Source organism: Lemur catta, chromosome 3, assembly GCF_020740605.2.
Source record: "Lemur catta isolate mLemCat1 chromosome 3, mLemCat1.pri, whole genome shotgun sequence".
NCBI classification, from domain to species: domain Eukaryota; kingdom Metazoa; phylum Chordata; class Mammalia; order Primates; family Lemuridae; genus Lemur; species Lemur catta.
In genome coordinates, this window is record NC_059130.1 from 30,374,690 (window position 1) to 30,394,320 (window position 19,631).

The window sequence follows — 19,631 nt, forward strand, 5'->3', positions numbered from 1 at the left end:
TATGTCGCCTAACTGACTCCAAAGTAAATTTCAGGTGGATCTATGAGCAAACATGAAAATTCAAATCATAAAAGTACTTGAAAACAAGTGAGAATTAAAAACCCACTTTTGAAATGAGAGTTATGTTTTTAAGCAAGATCTAAAATTAAGAAGCTATAAAGAATTTGATATGTTTGACTTCATGAACATACCATTTCAGCAAGGCAAATAATCCCTAGATGAAGGTGAAATAAAATACTACAAAACATTATATTATGTATGTTAGAGAAAAGGCTAATTTTTACAACGTATATCTAACTCATAGAATCTAATGGAAACAATGAGAAAGGGCATTAGCAGACAGTTCACAGTTCATAGAAAAGGCAATAAAAGTGACTTAATATAAAATGATGGTGATGATGAATTTCATGTATACAGGAAATGTCTATTGAAATAACAGTGAGATATAATTTTCTCTTATTGAATTTGACAAGGGACCAAATGTTTGATCATTATGTATTGGTGAGAAACCTAAGCATTATTGGTAGGAGTATAGATAGAATCACTCTTTGGAGATAGTTAATAATATTGGTCAAAAGTTCAGATATATGTGCCTTTGATCCATGAGATTCACCCTATTGATGTTTCCTAATTTGTACACATCCATGTGTGAGAGGCTGAGATATTAAGATATAAGTGCCACCTTGTTTGTGGTGGCGCGTTACAACTGGGCCATCAGGACCAGCGGGGCATGAGAGCCCCACGAGGCACGGTGTGCAGACAGTCAGTGCGACACAGATCCAGCGTGCGTCCCAGTAAGTGCTGCTACGAGACAGGGAAGGAGAGATCGGTGCATAGAGCGTGCTGTGTCTGTGGAGATACACATGTGTGCTTGTGAGAGTGTTGATTATCTCCGGGTAGCTGCCCAGGACACGGATAATGGTGCTGTCTTAGGAGAGGGAACCGGACAATGGGATACACCAATACAATATTTATTCATAAAGAAGAAAAAAACACCAACACAAATTTAGTCTCCAGCCCTGCTCCCCAGGATGCATGTGAGGTGAGGTTACAGATATATTGACCAAAATCTACGGTTCCCCCAGTTAGGGGGCATGTTCTTGCAGGAAGGGGGGCTGGTTTGCATTGAATTGAGTTCCTCAGAAAAGATACATTGAAGTCCTAAACCCAGCACCTCAGACCGTGACCTTGTTTGGAAATAGAGTCTTTGCAGATACAGTCAAGGTAAGGTGAGGTCATCAGGCTGTGGCCCACTCCAATATGACGGGCGTCCTTATGCAAAGGGGAAACTTACACACACACACACCAACATGCATGGAGGGAAGCTGAGGGGAAGAGACACAGGGAGGATGCATGTGAAGATGATGATTGGACGATGCAGCTGCAAGACAGGGAACACCACAGACTGCCAGCGAACACCAGAAGCTGGGAAGGGGGAGGAAGAATTCCTCTTTTATGGACTGAATATTAATGCTCCCCCCAGAATTCACATGTTGAAATTTTAACACCCAGTGCAGCCGCACTTGGAGATGCAGACTCTAATGAAGGAAGGGTAAGTGAGATCATAAGGGTGGGGCCCAATCCAATACCATTAGTGTCCTTATAAAAAGAGTCACCAAAGAGCAAGCGAGCCTGCCTTCTCCATGCACATGCACTGAGGAAAGGCCATGTGAGGACCCAGTGAGGAGGCAGCCTCTGCACACCAGGCAGAGAGCCCACACCAGAAATTGAATTGGCCAGAACCTTGATCTTCTAACGCCCAGAAGGGTGAGAAAACAACTTTCTCTTGTTTAAGCCGCCCAGTCTGTGGCATTTTGTTACGGTAGACTGAGGTGACTGATACACCCCTGCAGGTTTCAAAGAGAGCATGGCTTTGCCAACACCTTAATTTTGGGCATCCGCCCTCCAGAAATGTGTGACAGTAAATTTTCATTGTTTTAGCCAGTCAGTGTTTGATATGTTTGACAGTCCTGGGAAATGAATACAAAAACTCAGGAAGTGTGGCAGCCAGGGTCTACATGTTGACCCTATGAATGATTCCTGAGGAACCAGGGCAGAGCCCTTGGCAAGCACATCACATGAGTGTAAGCTCTGGACTGAGACAGGCCTGGGATCAAGTTCCACATCCACCCTTTACTGGCTGAGTGACCTTTACTATGTTCCTAAAATGTCTAACCCTTGAGTTCCCACATATGAACAATGGGCATAATAATTGCTGCTGCTCAACGGGCTCCCACAAGCATTAAATAAGATAATATATATTTTTAAAAGCACTCAACAGTAGGCCTTTAGGTGTTATGATCATTACTATTATTAGGACCCACCTGCTATGGAATTGCCACGGTTATTGTAGCTGGATTTCTCCTGATGTTTCCCTGCCTGGGAAAGAGGTCACCCATCCCGCATGAACATAATTCCCACTCCCTACATTTCAGCAGCTCCTTCAGATACCAAATGTCTAATGGTCCTCAGGACAGGAGATTGCATTTCAGCCACACCAAGTGGCTTTTAATTTATTTTAATCAGGTTATACATTCACATGGTTATGAAAGGAGGAGACAATTCAGGGAATTGAAAATTAGCTCTCTCCTATCTCTGGCTCCCATTGTCCGGTTCCCTCTCCTAAGACAGCACCATTATCCGTGTCCTGGGCAGCTACCCGGAGATAATCAACACTCTCACAAGCACACATGTGTATCTCCACAGACGCAGCACGCTCTATGCACCGATCTCTCCTTCCCTGTCTCGTAGCAGCACTTACTGGGACGCACGCTGGATCTGTGTCGCACTGACTGTCTGCACACCGTGCCTCGTGGGGCTCTCATGCCCCGCTGGTCCTGATGGCCCAGTTGTAACGCGCCACCACAAACAAGGTGGCACTTATATCTTAATATCTCAGCCTCTCACACATGGATGTGTATAAATTAGGAAAAATCAATAGGGTGAATCTCATGGATCAAAGGCACATATATCTGAACTTTTGACCAATATTATTAACTATCTCCAAAGAGTGATTCTATCTATACTTCTACCAATAATGCTTAGGTTTCTCACCAATACATTATTTATTATTTAAAGATGAATCTTTAAATAAATGAATAAAAAATCATCTTGAAAGAAGTCATCAAAAAATATCCTCCAGTCGTTATGAAAATATAGTGTGAGTGAGTCTCATTGCTGGGGAAGGAAGGAGAAATCAGACCTTTAGAGTTTTTAGGACTGCAAAGTGCCTCTCTGTAGGGAATGTGGGGTGGGGGTGGCCCTGTAGGTGCTGGGGTGCAGTAAGGGAGCTCGTTGTGGTGAGGATGGGCAGCCCGAATTTCTGGTTCTGTGAGGCAGCTGCCCTGGGAAGAGGCCACGTGCATGAGCTGAAAGGGGGTCTCTGCTGCAGTCCCTGCGGCTTCGGCCTCGTTGGGCCTGGGCCCACTACCTGGGCAAGACCTTGGAGGTAGATGGCCTATTCCCTGCAGCTTCAACACCAGGCTGGAAGCCCCTCTCCCTGCCTCAGGGATATTTGACCCTTGCGTGGTCATCTTCTTACCCCAGAGAGATTTAAGGAAGGCCCTGAGCAAGTTTGGCTCACCTGCCTGCCCTCCTGTCCTCTGACCACGCAGGTGCATCTGCCTCCATAGTCGGGGTTTCCGGGCCCAGTCAAGTGGCCACCCTAACCCTGGCTCTCATCCCAGCCTCTCTCCCATGCCCTCCTCCTTGGGGCAGTCTCAAGCCTTGTGAATGGCTTTAATTTGAAGGGACCAGGCCACTTTGATTGGAAGTCCACCTCACTTAGTGCAGATCTGTGGACAGGGAGCCTTGCCCAGAGGAGGTGCAATTGCCAGTCAGAGCTGTGTCCTAGCACTCATTGCAATTAGAAAAGCAGGAATCTATCTGGCTTCTGTTTCAGTGACAAGATCCATTGAGAGCAGCCTCTACTCAGTGGGTGTCACCTGTCCCCATCCCCCCAGCCAGCATGTCACGCTAGGACAGGCTGGACTGGACCTGCTCCCCACTGAGACACCAGGAACCCTGAAACAGGATCTCGTGGGAGCACAAAAGCAGGAGTTGGAGCTGGGAGAAGGACAGCTTGTGTCCCTGCTGCTACTGACAATTGGGCATGGTGTCCTGGGGACATTATGGACCTCGGCTTTGTGTCCTGGCTTGTTTAGAGGGGCCTGGCAGCCCAGCCTCATCCAGCTCCCCTCAGTGTCCTTCTGTGGCCTGGGACTCCATGTTGCCCCAGGCTGCGTGCTCTGGGGACAGCGTGGTGTCTGGGGCAGATCCCTGGACTGGGCATCAGGGGTGTGGGATGTCGGGGGAGGGAGCTTGGAGGGGCTGGAGGAGACAGAAGTGGCTGGGGACTGAATACCTGCTGCTTCTCCTGGATGGCCCCAGGCAGGACTGGACAGAGCAGTGGCCTAGTGACTCACTGATGTGGGTCCTGAAGGCCTGTGGCCTCGGCACTGGGGGTGCCAAGCTTGGGGTCCCATCAGGGAGCTGAGGGGAGGGGAGAAGGCCTGGCTGAGAGGAGGGACCTGGTGGCCTGAGTCAGTGAATAAGTGGAAACAAAGAAATATCTGGAATACTTCCACATGCGAGTACTGGCATGAGCTGGTCGGTACTTCTGGTGAGAGCCAGGGGCGGGGCCTGATATGGGGAAGAGTTCAGTGATTTGGAGAGAACCGGACACCCTGGCAGGCAGCGGGCAACCCAGGCGGGTCCTGAACTGCTGAGAGGAGGGGATTGTTCTTCCTTCAAGGACAAGTTAGCTCTATGGCACTTTACCCTGGTCCATATTGGTCCTACCTTGGTCCCTAGGCAGGACAGAGGGTCCCTAGGTTCACTGGGGCTGTGATCAGGAGTGGGCGGCGGTGGGCGGCTGTGCCCACTGGTCAGGGCTCTGCAGAGACAGCACCTGGGGAAGCCTGACCAGGGGCCTCCTGGGGACTGCTCAGGGAAGTGGTCTCTTGGTGACAGGGACACAGTATTCAGCAAACTGTTCACCTGCTACCCCACATTTTTAATCTCTGGCAGTTAGCAGGCTCTCTGTGGCCAGTTCTGCCCAGAACGATGCAGTGAAAACCTCCACGTGGCTCCTTCCCTGCTGTGGGGGCAGAGGAGGCTGTCAGGATGCTGTGGTTCCATATGGGGCCCCGACAGGTGGTGGAGGCCACACCCCTGTGGGACACAACCCCTCCCTCTCTATTTCTTAAGGGACCTGTAGGGTGAGTAGTATACAAACTCCCTTTGTTCTGAGGCCCTGCATCGTGTACTTGTTTGTTACCGCAGGCGACCTAGCCTACCCTGCCTGCGACACTTCCTAGCAGGAAGGCGAAGGCAAGCACCCATCATTATTGCATTAGTGACCTATTGTGTGACCTGTGACCCCAGAACTTAGTGCCTATAAGCAGCACCATGCTCTGTGTCACAGCTTCTGGTGGTCAGGAACGAGGTGTGGTGTAGCTGGGTCCTGTGGCTTGGGATCTTACAGAAGAAAGTGAAAGTGTGGTCCCAGGTGGCCCCCTGTTCCCTGCCCTGTGGGCCTCTTAACAGAGCAGCTCACAGCATGGCAGTGTGCTTCCCCAGAGTGAGCAAGACAGAAGTCAGAGTCTTGCGTAACTTGGTATCCCTAAGCAACACCCCATCAATTTTCTGTATTGTGTTCCTGGAAGCAGATCACTAGGTGCAGCCACACTCCAGGGGAGGGGATTACACATTGATGTGCAGAGGAGGAGGGAGGGACCTTTGGGAGGCACGTTAGTAGCTGCCTCTTACATTTATGCACTTAGCATGTGCCATAAAATGTACTAGGTTCTTTAGATCTATGATCTCATTTAATTCATACTATCATTTTGGGACAGTGAGGAAACTGATAGTTAGGCAATTTAGCCTGTTCAAGGTTATACTCCATGAGAACCAGGATTGAACCCAAAATTACTTCCAATTCATTGTACTAGGCTGCCTTCCTAGAAAGAAGAATTTTAGATGGATTTGATTAAGAAGAAAAGTTCCGTGGTTGCCTTATTTGTTCTTCATGGTAAAACACTTGTATTTCCTGTTTCCAATGCCCCAGGTGTCTGCCATGCTGTGGCTGAGAGTTCTGGGACACGTGGCTCTGCAGTTAAGGATTCTGGAGCCCATATTCCTCTGAAGGGGATCTCAGGAGAATCTGTCTTGTTTGATGTGACCAAGAAGCCGGGAGCAGTTCGGGAACCTGAGCTGGAGGAGCTCTCCTGGAGCTTCAGCCCTGAGTCAGACTACAGGGTCATGTTTCGAGTCCAGAGAGGTGTCCATTCTCCAAGGTGGTTCAGCCCCCAGGACAAATTCAAGCAGAGGGTTCAGGTGCCCAGCGTGACCTCCCTGAGGATTTTGAACCTGACCCTTGAGGACAGTGGGCAGTACCGAGCTCAAGCCACGTTAACAGAAGGAAGAGAAGTTATGCAGTTTTTCCGGCTTATTGTCTATGGTGAGTGACACCCCCTCCCTCCAGCCCATGGCTTAACTCCTCCTTTGTCACAGTGGCCCCATGTTGCAGGATTCCATTCAGACACAGCCTTCAGACTGTATCAGGTCCTGTGAAAATAGGGCAAGTGAGGACATGAGAGATGGAGACCAGAGCTGAGATTGATACCAGGGAGAAAATCACTTCAGTGTTTTGGGAAAGGAAATGGAAATTGGGTGAAATAGCAATTGTTCCAATAACATTAATTGTCCTTTCTAAGACTAGTGTTACTTAATTTGTGTAATAGTTTTCCATTCTTTCTAGAACAAATTACCATCAACTAGCAGCTTAAAACCACAGAAATTTATTGTCAGCCTGCTGTAGGTCTCAAGTCTGACACAGGTTGCGCTGATCTAAAATGAAAGTGTTGAGAGGCTGTGTCCTATCTGGAGGCTCCAGGGGAGAATCCATGTTCTTGTCTTTGTCACCTGCTGGGTGCTATCTGCCTGCCTGGCCGTGGCCACCTTCCTCTATCTTCAAAGCCAGCAAGGGTGGGTCGAGTCCTTCTCGACCCCTCTCACCTCCTCTCCCTCCTTCTGTCACTTCTAAGGGACTTTGTGATTACACTGAGCCCATCAGGATAACCCAGAATAATCTCCCCATCTCAGCGTTAGTTGATTAGCAACCTTAATTCTATGTGCTACCTTAATTCCCCTTGCCATGTAGCCTAACCTATTCCCAGGTTGCCAGGACTGGAATGTGGAAATCTTTGGGCCACTGTTCTGTCTACCACAATTGGAAGTTTGCACATATTGAGTCCTCCCTGTCCCCTCTCCTCTTAGCCCCAGCCTCAGACTCACTCAGGACTCCACAAACCCAGCTCTCAAACCCTTGACAGGTATAGGAGAATGTTCACATGCAACACTGCCTAGGACAGCTGTTTCCCCAAGACTTTCCTTCCCTAAAGTTCCTCCTGCATAGATAAATATCCTGCTACGGAGAGAGCGAGTTTGCAGCGTTAGGTCCTATGTGCTTTCTAAGACTGGCTTACACGTCTGACTCTTCTGTTCCTGTCTGTACCTCAAGTTCAATGGCATGTTCCAACCATGCTCGGAGATGTTGCTCCTTGTCACTGCCACTGCATCTCCCACCAATGCGTCTACTCTCAGGAGCGAGGGGCTTTCTTTGGCCTCTCAGAGTGGGTCTGAAGTCCTGCCCCGCAGGGCTGTGCAGTCCCAGGCGTCTTCTCAGCTGGAGATGCAGGGGAAAGACCCTGGGCCAGGACAAGCCCTTCTGTCCCAGACTTCTTCCCCTTCCAGGAAATACCCCAATTTCTTAGAAATAATGGGCCTTGAGTAGGTGGAGTCCAGCCTCTTTTTCCTTTGTGAGATTTTTCAGACTTTTTTAATCTAGTGAAACCTCAGAGAGCTGACTCCGGGGCTCCCTTTCTTATTGTCTTCTGGTCAGTGTTTAGCTTTAGACAAACTGTGTTTTACCTATAAAACACACTCACTTTTCTTACAGGGTGCATGCCATGGCTTCTGTGAGAAAGTGAGGAGAAAGTATGATGTATAATGTTCTCTACAAACGAGACTCCTTTCTTTTGTCCCCTTCTGCCGCAGAGCCCCTGCTGCATCCCCACATCCTGGTTCAGTCACCATCCATCGCACTAGGCAGGTGTAATGTCACCCTGGAGTGCAGGACCCCAGGGGACACAAGGGACCTGAATGTGACCTGGGAGAGCAGGGGCCTCCCCATGGAGCTGGAGCAGAGAGGGACACCAGGACCCGCCTTTGACCGCTGGACCCTGGTTGTGAGTTTGCCCCTGAGTCACCCCAATGCCAGCTTCACCTGTGTGGTCAGCAATGGCATGGACCAGAAGACTGCCACCAAAGAACTTCGTGACATCTGTGCCCAAGGTGAGTGGGAAGGGGCATCCAGAGCTTAGGCAGCACTGGGGACTAAGGGTCTGGGCTTTTCTCCCTGCCATGTGCATTAGCATCACCATCCACCTGGTCACTGACTTAGAAGCCTGGGAGTCCCAGTCACCTCACTTTTGCCTTTGACCATCTCTCCCATCTGTGCCCTCCTCTCTCACCCACCCACCATGTCCCTGCTGGTCCAGGCTGCAGATTTCCCGTGGCTCTCCCACCCAATCTGTCCTCCACCAGATGTCCAGAGTGGGCTTTGGGGAAAGCAGATGGGATTATGTCATTGTCTGTGTCACCTGAGGGAACGTGATTCCAGATACCACCTGTAGCATTTGGATCTTCAATATTCCTCCACCCACACTGTGGGCCTCACCTACTTGCTTCACACCAAAGTGCTGGCTGTAGATCCCTGAACGTGTCCTGTCATTGCAAGATTCTGAGCTTCTGGGCATGTTGTGTCCTCTCCCATCAACCATCCTAGTTCCATGTCCCTCCCTTCCTGTCTTACTGCCACTGAAGGATTCCTCTGAGGCAGGCTGGCTTCATGGGGTGAAGACTGGGTAGTGGCACAGGGTCCCCACTTAAGGGATTTGGTTTAAAATTCTGCTGTTAATCAGTTTGAACAAGGGCTGTCGGTTTTCATTTTGCACAGGGCCTGCAAGTGATGTAGCCTATCCTGCCCTCAGGCCTCTCCACACTGAGCAGTAATGATGGATTTGTGTCTTTGTCTCCTCTGTAGACTGGACAACCTTGAGGGCAAGGCCATGTCTTGTTTTTCTTTGAATCTCTGTGCCAAGCCAGCTTCTGGCAAGTTTGCTCACAACCAGTGTTCCTGGAATGAATGAATGAGTGGGACCTTGTGTGCAGCCTTGTCTTCTCTTTTTCCAGGAGTTGCTGGAAGGTCTGATGTGTCAGTGTCGCTTAAAACTGCCTGTGACCCTCTCCCCTGACCCCGTCCTGGAGTGTCAGCTAACACTTAGCATGGGCACAAGGCCTTCTGGGCACAGTGTTCTACCTCCCTCTGACCTTTGTCCCTGCTATGCCCTTTCCCTGCCACAGTGGTGGTGTTGGCAACTCCCAGGCTGGCCTTTGACACAGCCATTCTCTAAAAATGGTGCTCCTTATTTCTGGAGTGACCCCCTCTGAATATCTGGAAAGTCCTACTCCTCCCTCAAGACTCAGTCTACCCACACCTCCTCTGGGAGGCTCTCCTGAAGCTCTAGCACAAGGTGTAAACCTCTGATGCAGCAGGGTTCCTCTGTCTGGCAGTTGATATTCTCTCAGTCTTCCCTCCTGGGTGATGAACTGCTTTAGGGCATGGACATCGTCTTGTTCATCTCAGTACCCCTGGCACAAGCAGTAGCTCGGTGTCTGGTTGAATGAATGGACCTGCCAAGGTCCTCCCTCTTCAGCCTCTGCACCAGACCCCTTCGTGCCCCTCCACCAGCTTTCCCCCTCTGTCTCCCCTTGGAAATGGATATCTCAAGTTCTCTGCTGCCTTAATCTTGTTCATTCTTTGTGTGAGGGAAACAGATTCACATGGATGGGACGTAGCTAGCCTGCTGGCAGTCATCCTTGGGCCTGTTGTGGTTTTGATGTTGATCCTGGAAGCTATATCATACCTTTGGAAGACACATGGGAAGAAGAAGAAGGAACCAGAAAGAGGCAGGTTGCACTTCTCCTTCCAGGCCCAGATACCTCCCCTCCTCCACTAGAACTTGGTCCCCTTTCTTCTGAATGTGGGTGCCTGGGGGGTCTCCTGCAGATAGGATGGTGTATATGGCCACATTTTTGGCATTCATGGCAGTGGGAGGGATACAGGTGTCCAAGGCACAGACTTAAGGATTGTCTTGTGTGTGGCTCAGGTGCCCGATTGCAGGAGGATCACAGAGTTGTAGATGGTGGCATCCACTATGAAGAGCTGATGAAGCAGAAGTCTCAGGTGGGTAAGAACAAAGTGATGGCTGGGGCCACTGGCCATCCAGGGCACTCCCAGGTCTTCACTGTCCAGCCCTGGGCTTCCAAACCCAGGTATCTTCCACTTCTGGCCCTGTTGCCTATTCATGTATTTCTGGGTAATCCACACCATTTACTAACAAAAAGTTGTAACTGGTGTCAATGTAATGCTTTGCATTTTTGGGAATTTCATGAGCAGAGCATGTCAGTGGGCTCTGGCTCTGCAGGTCCCTCTGGGGCCACTTTACCCCTCTGCTGCTCCAGGACCACTCTGTCTTCCATTCCAGGGGCTTGGTGAACTACATGTGGAAAGAAAGTGGCCTGTGACTACTGTCTACAGTGAGGTCCATATACCAGGCCGGGCCATGAATATTATTTAATGGAAGAAGCAGGAGAATCGTCACCATTGGGACATGTGTGGTCTGAGCCTGAAGCCTGCAGACACCTGCCTCTCCCAGCTGCTTTTCAGCTCCACCTGCCCGTAGTCTATGTTAGCCTGACTTCACAACCATAAGCTCTACGGGTACTCATGGCCTGGTTACGTTCTGTGACACCTCCCCATGCTGTCTTCACTCTTAGGATCCTCACCCCTGCTGGGTGAGGGCTCTTGGTCTGTCATTCAGAAGGATTCTGACTCTTCTGCAAAACCTTCCCAACGGGACCCTGTCTGATAGTGCAGGTAGCAAGTCTCCACCACTTCTGCTATGTCGCTAGTGTGTGTAATTCTGAGAATACAAGCCCAGGTGTGGGAGCTGCACAGAGGTGTTGACTGTGCCACAGGGGAGGGAGTTAAGACCTGGGTTCTGGGTGCTGAGTTAGGGTCAAAGGAGGCAGCATGGGAGGGTGGAAGCCCCCACAGGGACTGGCCTGAGGCTTCCTTTGCAGATCTCTCGTAGGCCTCCTTTGGCTGTGATGAGCAGTGTTTGCGTGTTTGTGTGTGTGCATTTGGGGGAGTGTCTAGGGCACATCAAGCAAGTCAACCAAAGCCGCCTTCCTTTTCACCTGTGCTAAGCTGGACCTATGCCTGAGCCTTAGCCGGGGGAGCCAAATTTATCTTCCTGTGCAGTGGAAAGAGTAATTTGCATGATCTCAAGCTCTTAGCACACAAACAGCAACAAAAAAAGTAAATGATAGACTAATATTGTTATGAATAAAGATGTAAAAATCCTTAATAAAATTCTAGCAGACAGAATTCAGCAGCATATGAAAGAAATAATCCACTAAGAACAAGTGGGCTTCATACCAACGTTGCAAGGATGGTTCAGCATACATACATCCATAAATGTGATTGACCTCATAAGCAGAAGCAAAAACAAAGATCATATGATCATTTCAATAGATGAAGAAAAAGCATTTGACAAAATTCAGCACCGTTTTATGATAAAAACTCTTAACAAAATAGGCATAGATGGAACATATATCAAAAGTGCAAAAGCTATATATGACAAAACCACAGCCAGCATCATACTGAAAGGGAGAAAGTTGAAAGCATTTCCACTTAGAATTGGAACAAGACAAGGGTGTCCACTGTCACTGCTTCTATTCAACATAATGCTGGAAGTCCTAGCCAGAGCAATCAGGGAAGAGAAGAAAATTAAGGGTATCCAAATGGGGAAAGAGGAGGTCAAACAATTGCTCTATGCTGATGGTATGATCTTCTATTTAAGTAGCCCCAAAGATTCTGCCAAGAGACTCCTGGAGTTGATAAACAAATTCAGAAAAGTGTTAGGTGACAAAATCAATGTACATAATTCAGTAGCATTCCTATGCAGCAACAAGAATCAAGCTGAGAATAAAATCAGACTGAATACCTTTCAAAATAGCTAGAAAGAAAATATAAAATACCTAGCAATATATTTAAGTAAGAAGGTTAAAGATCCCTATAAAGAGAACTACGAAACACTGTGGAAGGAAATTTCAGATGATGTAAACAAATGGAAAGTTATATCATGCTCATGAATCAGCAGAATCAACATTGTTAAAATGTCCATACTACCCAGAGTGATTTACAGATTCAATGGAAACCACATCAATATGCCAATGTCGTTTTTCAGAGATCTAGAAAAAATAATTCTATGGTTTGTTTGGAACCAGAAAAGAGCCTGAATAGTTAAAGCAGCCTTAAGCAAAACAAACAAATCTGGAGGCATCACTTTGCCAGATGTTTAAATATACTAAAAGGCTACTGGAACCAAAACAGAGACATAGACAGATGGAATGGAACAGAGAACCCAGATATAAAACCATCCACATGTTGCCATCTGGTCTTTGACAAAGTAGAAAGAAATATACACTGGGGAAAAGAATCTTTATTCAATAAATGGTGCTGGGAAAATTGGATAGCCACATGTAGAAGATCAAAACAGGATCCACATCTCTTACCACTCACAAAAATTAATTCAACAAGGACAACAAACGTGACTCTAAGATATGAAACCATAAGAATACTAGAAGAAAATGTTGGAAAACCTCTTCTAGATATCAGTCTAGGCAAAGAATTGATGAAGAAGACTCCAAGGGCAATCACAGCAACAACAAAAAATGGTACTTGATTAAATTAAAAAGCATCTGCAGAGCCAAGGAAACAATGAACAGAAAAATAGAAAACATACAGAATGGGAGAAAATAATTGCATGCTATACATCCGATAAAGGGCTAATAACCAGAATCTACAAAGAACTCAAGCAAATCTACAGGAAAACAATCAAACAACCCCATTAAAAAGTGGACAAAAGACATGAACAGAAGCTTTTGAAAAGAAGATAGACTAATGGCTAATAAACATATGCAAAAATGCTTAACATCACTAATCATCAGAGAAATGCAAATCAAAACCACAGTGAGATATCACCTAACCCCAGTGAGAATGGCTTTTATCAAAAAGTCCCAAAACAATAGATGCTGGCATGGATGTAGAGAGAAAGGAACAATTCTATGCTGTTGGAGGGACTGCAAGCTAGTAAAGCCTCAATGAAAAAGACTATGGAGAGTCCTCAAAGAACTAAATTAGACCTACCAGTTTACCTGGCAGTCCCACTACTAGGTTTTACCTGAAGTAAAAAAAGTTATTTTATCAAAATAGACTTGCACTAGAATGTTTATTGCAGCACAATTCACAATTGTAAAGATGTGGAATCAACCCAAGTGTCTGTCAATTCATAAGTGGATTTTATTAAATATAGTATTGCATATCATGGAGTACTACTCAGCCATAAAAAATGCACTAAAACCTTTTGCAACAGTCTAGAAAGAACTGGAGACCATTCTCCTAAGTGAGCTCTGGCAAGAATGGAAAAACAAACACCACATATACTCAGTAGTAAATTGGACCTAACCGATCAGCACTCATGTGCACAGATGGAAGTAAAACTCAATGGAAATCAAGCAGGTAGGAGAGGGGAGGAAGAGATGTGTGAAATCATACCTAATGGGTACAGTGTACATTATCAGAGTAACTGATACACTGGCACACTTATAATTTTGACTTAAGCAGTATAAAAGCAATTAATGTAACCAAAATATTTGTACCCCTGTAATATTCTGAAACAGAAAAGAAAAAAATAAAAAGCTAATGACATAGATTAAAAAATATGAATTTTGGTGGGGACAAAACATTCCTACTATAGCAATATCTTTATGTAGATTTTTAAATACACTGCTTGTGCAAGAAAAGAAAACTAGAAAAATAAAAATTTATTCATATAGCAAAAAACCCTTGTAAACAAATTAGGTATATATGGAATGTACCTCAACATAATCATTGCCATATAGGACAGGCCCACAGCCAACATCATATTCAATGGTGAAAAGTCAAAACTGTTTTCTCTAAGATCAGAAACAAGACAACTATGCCCACTTTCATCATCTCCATTTAACATAATACTGGAAACCCTAGCCAAAACAATTAGGCAGGAAAGGAAATCAGAGGTATTCAAATAAAAAAGGAAGAAGTGAAATTATCTTTGTTTGTACATGACATGGTCTTGTATATACGAAGCCCTAAAAGCTCCACCAAAAAAGTCTTAGAACTAATAAATGAATTCAGTAAAGTTGCAGGATACGATATTGACCTACAAAAATCAGTGGCATTGCTATGCACTAACAATGAACTACACACCCCCAATTAAGAAAATATTTCCATTTATAGTAGCACCAAAAGAATAAAATATGTAGGAATAAATTTATCAAGGAGATGAATAATCTATACACTGAAAATTATGAGATACTGATGAAAAACTTGAAGATGACACAGATCAATGGCAAGATATCATGTGATCATGCATTAGAAAATTAATATTGTTAAAATTCCCATAGTACCAAAAGCACTTACAGATTAAAAGAAATCCCTATCAAAGTTTCAATGGCATTTTCACAGAAATAGAAAAACAATATCAACATTTATATGGAATTACAAAGACACCAAATAGCCAAAGCAATTTTGAGCAAAAAGAAGAAAGGTAGAGGCATCAGACTTCCTTGTTTCAAAGTATATGACAAAACTCTAGCAATCAAAACAGTATGGTATTGGCATATACAGAGCTCAGAAATAAATGCGTCTGTAAGGTCAACTAGTCTTTGAAAAAAGCCCCAAGAATATAAAAAGGGGAGAGGATAGTCTCATCAATAAGTGGTGTTTGGAAAACATGATATCCACATCCAAAAGAATGAATTTGAACTCATCTTGCATCCTACAAAAATTAACTTGAAATGCATTAAAGTATTAAATGTAATATGTAAAGCCATAAAACTCCTAGAAGAAAACAAGGAAAAAGGTCCTTGACATTGGTCTTGGCAAAGATTATTTGGACATGACACAAAAACACAGGCATCAAAATGAAAAACAAACAACTGGGATTATATTCAACTCTAAAGCTTTTGCACAGCTAAGGAAACTATCAACAGAATGAATGGACAACCTATGGATTTGGAGAAAATATTAATATTTACAAACCATTGGATAAGAGGATAATATCCAAAAATATATGTAATTCATATAATTCAATATCCAAAAACAAAAAAATAATTTAAAAATGGGCAAAGCGTCTGAATAGACATTTTTCCAAAGAAGATATACAGATGGCCAATTTTGATTCCATGTGAGAAGTTTCTGACCTTGGAACTCATGGACGGCCTTTTGAAGTGACTTTCCCATTACTAGGTGGTGAGGGGGAATCAAGCCAATCTTGTATATTCTCTTGTCTGGGCATCTGCAGAATAGTTTTGGGGAGAGAGGACAGACTGGACTCCAGGTGACTTGCTTGAGGCCATACAGTGGGCTGGGAGACCAGATGCCACATCAGGGAATGAGTCCTGATCTGCTTGTCAGCAGTCCAGAACCTGTCGTTTGATTAGCTGAGTGACCTTTTACAGGTCACATATCAGACCGCTGCCAGGACTCTGGTTTCACATTCATTAAGTGGGTTAATACACAGTGACCTGACTAGTTTGAGTCGTGGGACCAGCCTGCAGATGTCCCCTTGGGGGTGTTCTGCATGGGCAGGAACGGGAGAAGCCTTGGCATGGAGGAGAAGGTAGCACTGCCCAATGTTTAGGAGGATGGTGCAGCTCCCCATGGTAATGGGAGGTGGAGCTCTAGAATGTTGTGGGGTACCCAGGTTTGGAGAGAAGAGACCAGAGCCTAAATCTCAGTAGGTGGTGGAGAGTTTGAGCCAGCTGAGGCTGCGACCAGAGGGAGTGTACACTTCTCTATCCCACTCCTCCAAGATAGCAGGATCAGGGCTGGTAGAAGCTTAGTGGAAACTCATGGTTCAACCCAGCCAAGAGTCTGTCAGCTTCTGTGGGGGGTTTGGCTTTGTCTTGAGTATATGGAGATGATGACTACCATTAGTGGCAGCTGAGGGAGCCATATGGCTGCCAGCAGAAAGTAAATGCTAATATTTGCATAGAGACTGTGCACAGTTAACACTCTCTACAAAGAGCTTTTTGCTTTTGCACACATCTTCTTACTTGGGCAACAGTTGACATTTTCAAAAAATGAGAAAAGGTGTTTGACTTATTAAATGGCATATGAAAGAAAAACAAAACAGAAATTATGGAAATGAAATATTCATTCAAGAGATTACAAAACACAGTAGAAAGCCTTACTAATAGGCTAGATCAGGCAGAAGAAAGAATCTCAGTGCTTGGAGAGAAAACCTATGAGCTAAACAAATGAGTCAAAGAGAAAGAAGAGAGAAAAAGAGGAATGAGCAAAGCCTACAAGAAATGGGGGCTTATGTAAAGTGGCAAACATAAGAATCATAGGGATCCCTAACGACAAAGAAGGAAATACACAAGGGTTGGATAATTTATTTGAGGGAATAATTGATTAAAATGTCCCTGGCCTAGCTAGGAATATAGATATCCAGTTACAAGAAGCCCATAGGACTCCAGGAAGAGTCATCATGAAAAGGAAATCACTATGTCACGTAGAATTAGACTGTCCAAAGTAAACACAAAAGATGCACTCCTACCAGCAGTAAGGTGAAAACAGCAGGTGACCTACAAAGGCAACCTATCAGACTAACTGCAGACTTCTCAGCTGAAACCTTACAAGCTAGAAGGGACTGGGAACCCATCCTCAGTCTTCTAAAACAGAATAATGGCCAGCCTAGAATTTCATATCCTACAAAACTAAGTTTTTTATTTGAGGGAGAAATAAAGAATTTCCCAGATAAGCAATCAGTGAGGGAATTTGTGAAGACCAGACCTGCCCGTGGGAAGTACTCAGACCTGCACTGCACACTGATCAGCGCAATAGACACCCACCAGTGTAAAGTCATCCAAAAGCTAAAGTACAGAACTCAGATTCCATGATGGCTCAAGAGGTAAAAGAAAGCAATAAGGGTCTACCCAACAGGGGTAGCAGAAATACACCCCACCCCACTTATCAATTCTTTCAATAAATGTGAATGGCTTGAACTCCCAAGTGAAGAGACAAAGGTTGGCTGAATGGATAAAAAAATACAAGCCAAGTATCTGTTGTCTCCAGGAATGCGTGTAACCCACAAAGATTTATTGAGACTTAAGGTGATGGGATAGAAAACAATATTCCACGCAAATGGAAACCAAAAGAAAGCTGGTGTAGCTGTTCTCATATCAGATTACGTAGACTTCAAATCCACAAAAGTAAAGAAAGACAAAGATGGTCACTATACAATGGTGAAGGGAACAATTCAACAAGAAGACTTAACAATCCTGAATGTTTATGCACCTAACAAAGGAGCACCGAGATACATAAAGCAAATCCTACTTGATCTAAAGAAAATGATAAATAGCAGCACCATAATTGCCAGAGACTTCAACAGCCCACTGACAGAACTCGACAGATCCTCGAAACAGAAAATAAACAAAAAAAACAATGGACTTAAACAGAACTCTAGAACAAATGGGCCTAACAGACATCCACAGAACATTCTACCCCCAAACTACTGAATATACTTTCTTCTCATCAGCTCATGGAACTTTCTCTAAGACTGATCACATCCTAGGCCACAAAACAGGTCTCAACAAATTAAAAAAAAAAAAAAAGAAATTATACCATGTATCTTCTCAAATCTCAGTGGAATAAAATTAGAAATCAACTCCAACAGAAACGCTCATCTCTACACAAAATCATGGAAATGAAGCAACCTATTCCTGTGTGATAGTGGGGTCAGGGAGGAGATAAAGATGGAAATCAAGAGATCTTTGACCTGAATGATAATGGGGAACAAGTTATGAAACACTGTGAGATACGGCAAAAGCATTCCTGAGAGAAAAACTCATAGCCTTAAATGTCCACATTGAAAAGAAAGATCACCAATTGACAATCTGATAAATCATCTCAAGGAACTGGAAAAGGAAGAGCTAACCAATCCTAAACCCAGCAGAAGAAAAGAAATAACCAAAATGAGAATCAAACTAAATGGCATAGGGACAGAGGAAAGCCATCAACTCAGGAAGGGCCCACTCTTGTTTGCTGTAAGTGAGTGAGTTCTTGGTGACCAGGGTAGCCTGGGGCTGAGCTGTGAACCCAGGTAAGCAGATAAGCATCAGGGCAGGGCATGTCTGATAGCACCAAGCTGGCTGAGACCACAGCCAGGGAGTCCTGGTCAACGTGATGTCAGGCACATCACTGTGTGAAGTTACATATTTCTCAGCAATTACTTATTGAGTGTGTACGGCATCTACAAAAGAGCTGAATGGCTCTTTCTCTAGATTGATGGGCTGTCTCCCCAGTAGTAACTTGCTAGTCCTGCGTTGGGGTGGGAAAGCTTGTGTAAGCTGGTTTCTTCCCCCTTCAATGTTTCCACTGTAGTTGACCAGGCTCGCAGGCAGCCTGCCACGGGTCCTTGCTGAGAGCACCAGCTGCCTTGCTGGGCCTCCAGGCTCCTGGGGTTCATCAGCCTCCTCCTCAGTGAGTAGCCTGGGGTCCCTGGGAAGGAGAAACAATTGTGTGGAGCTGGGATAGCTGGGCTGCCACCTCTGGGAGGGCTGCTTCGCTTCTGTTGTTTTGGGGAACAGAAAGAGAATACCAATGTAAAAATGCAGCATATTAAGTTAGAGCCCATGGTAAATAGAAAGAATGAAATGGCCTTTTGGTGGTGAGCAGGTTAGGAACCCTGAGCTCCGGCAGCCTTGGCTGCATTAAGGGGACCTTAACCCGAGAGGTGAGGCCACTTCTGCTGCATTAGCAGGGACGCCCAGTGAGCCTGGAACTGCCTAGAAAGAGGGATGCAGAGGGATAAAATAGCTGCCTCCCGGGGGTAAAGTGTGGAAATAGTGTACTCCTGGCCTGGGACTCAGACGTGTCCTGACAGTCTCTGCATTGTCCTGTGGAGGAGGGGGCAGAACTGGAATCCCAGCATCTGAGCTCAAGAAGCTCCTCTGGTCTGGGCTGCTGGAGCTGCACTGAACAGGAGAGTGGAGGTGGGCTCCTCTGCTTGGGCTCAGCTCCAGGCAGATCATCTCAGAGGAGAGGCCCTTGGAAGTCTCAGGTTTATCTTGAAAGTGCTTGTGTAATTTGCATGAGTTTCCATTTGAAAATGTTAAAAAGGATTTGCCTTCTGGGGTACAATGAACCCTATAGACTATGCCCTTTCTCATCCCTGTGGGTGGCCTTTCCCTCCACCCTGAAATACTGCTCAGGCTCTGGAGACCTGGGAAGAAACCATGTCCATCACAGCACCGTTCTGGGACAAAACCCTGGGGGAAAAAAGAGGAGGTGCCCCCAAATCCAGAGCGATTGAAGGCATTGAGAGTATGTGTCCCATTGAGTACCATGGAGGCCTAAAAATGCAAATGTTCCAGTTGTCTGAGAGGAATTT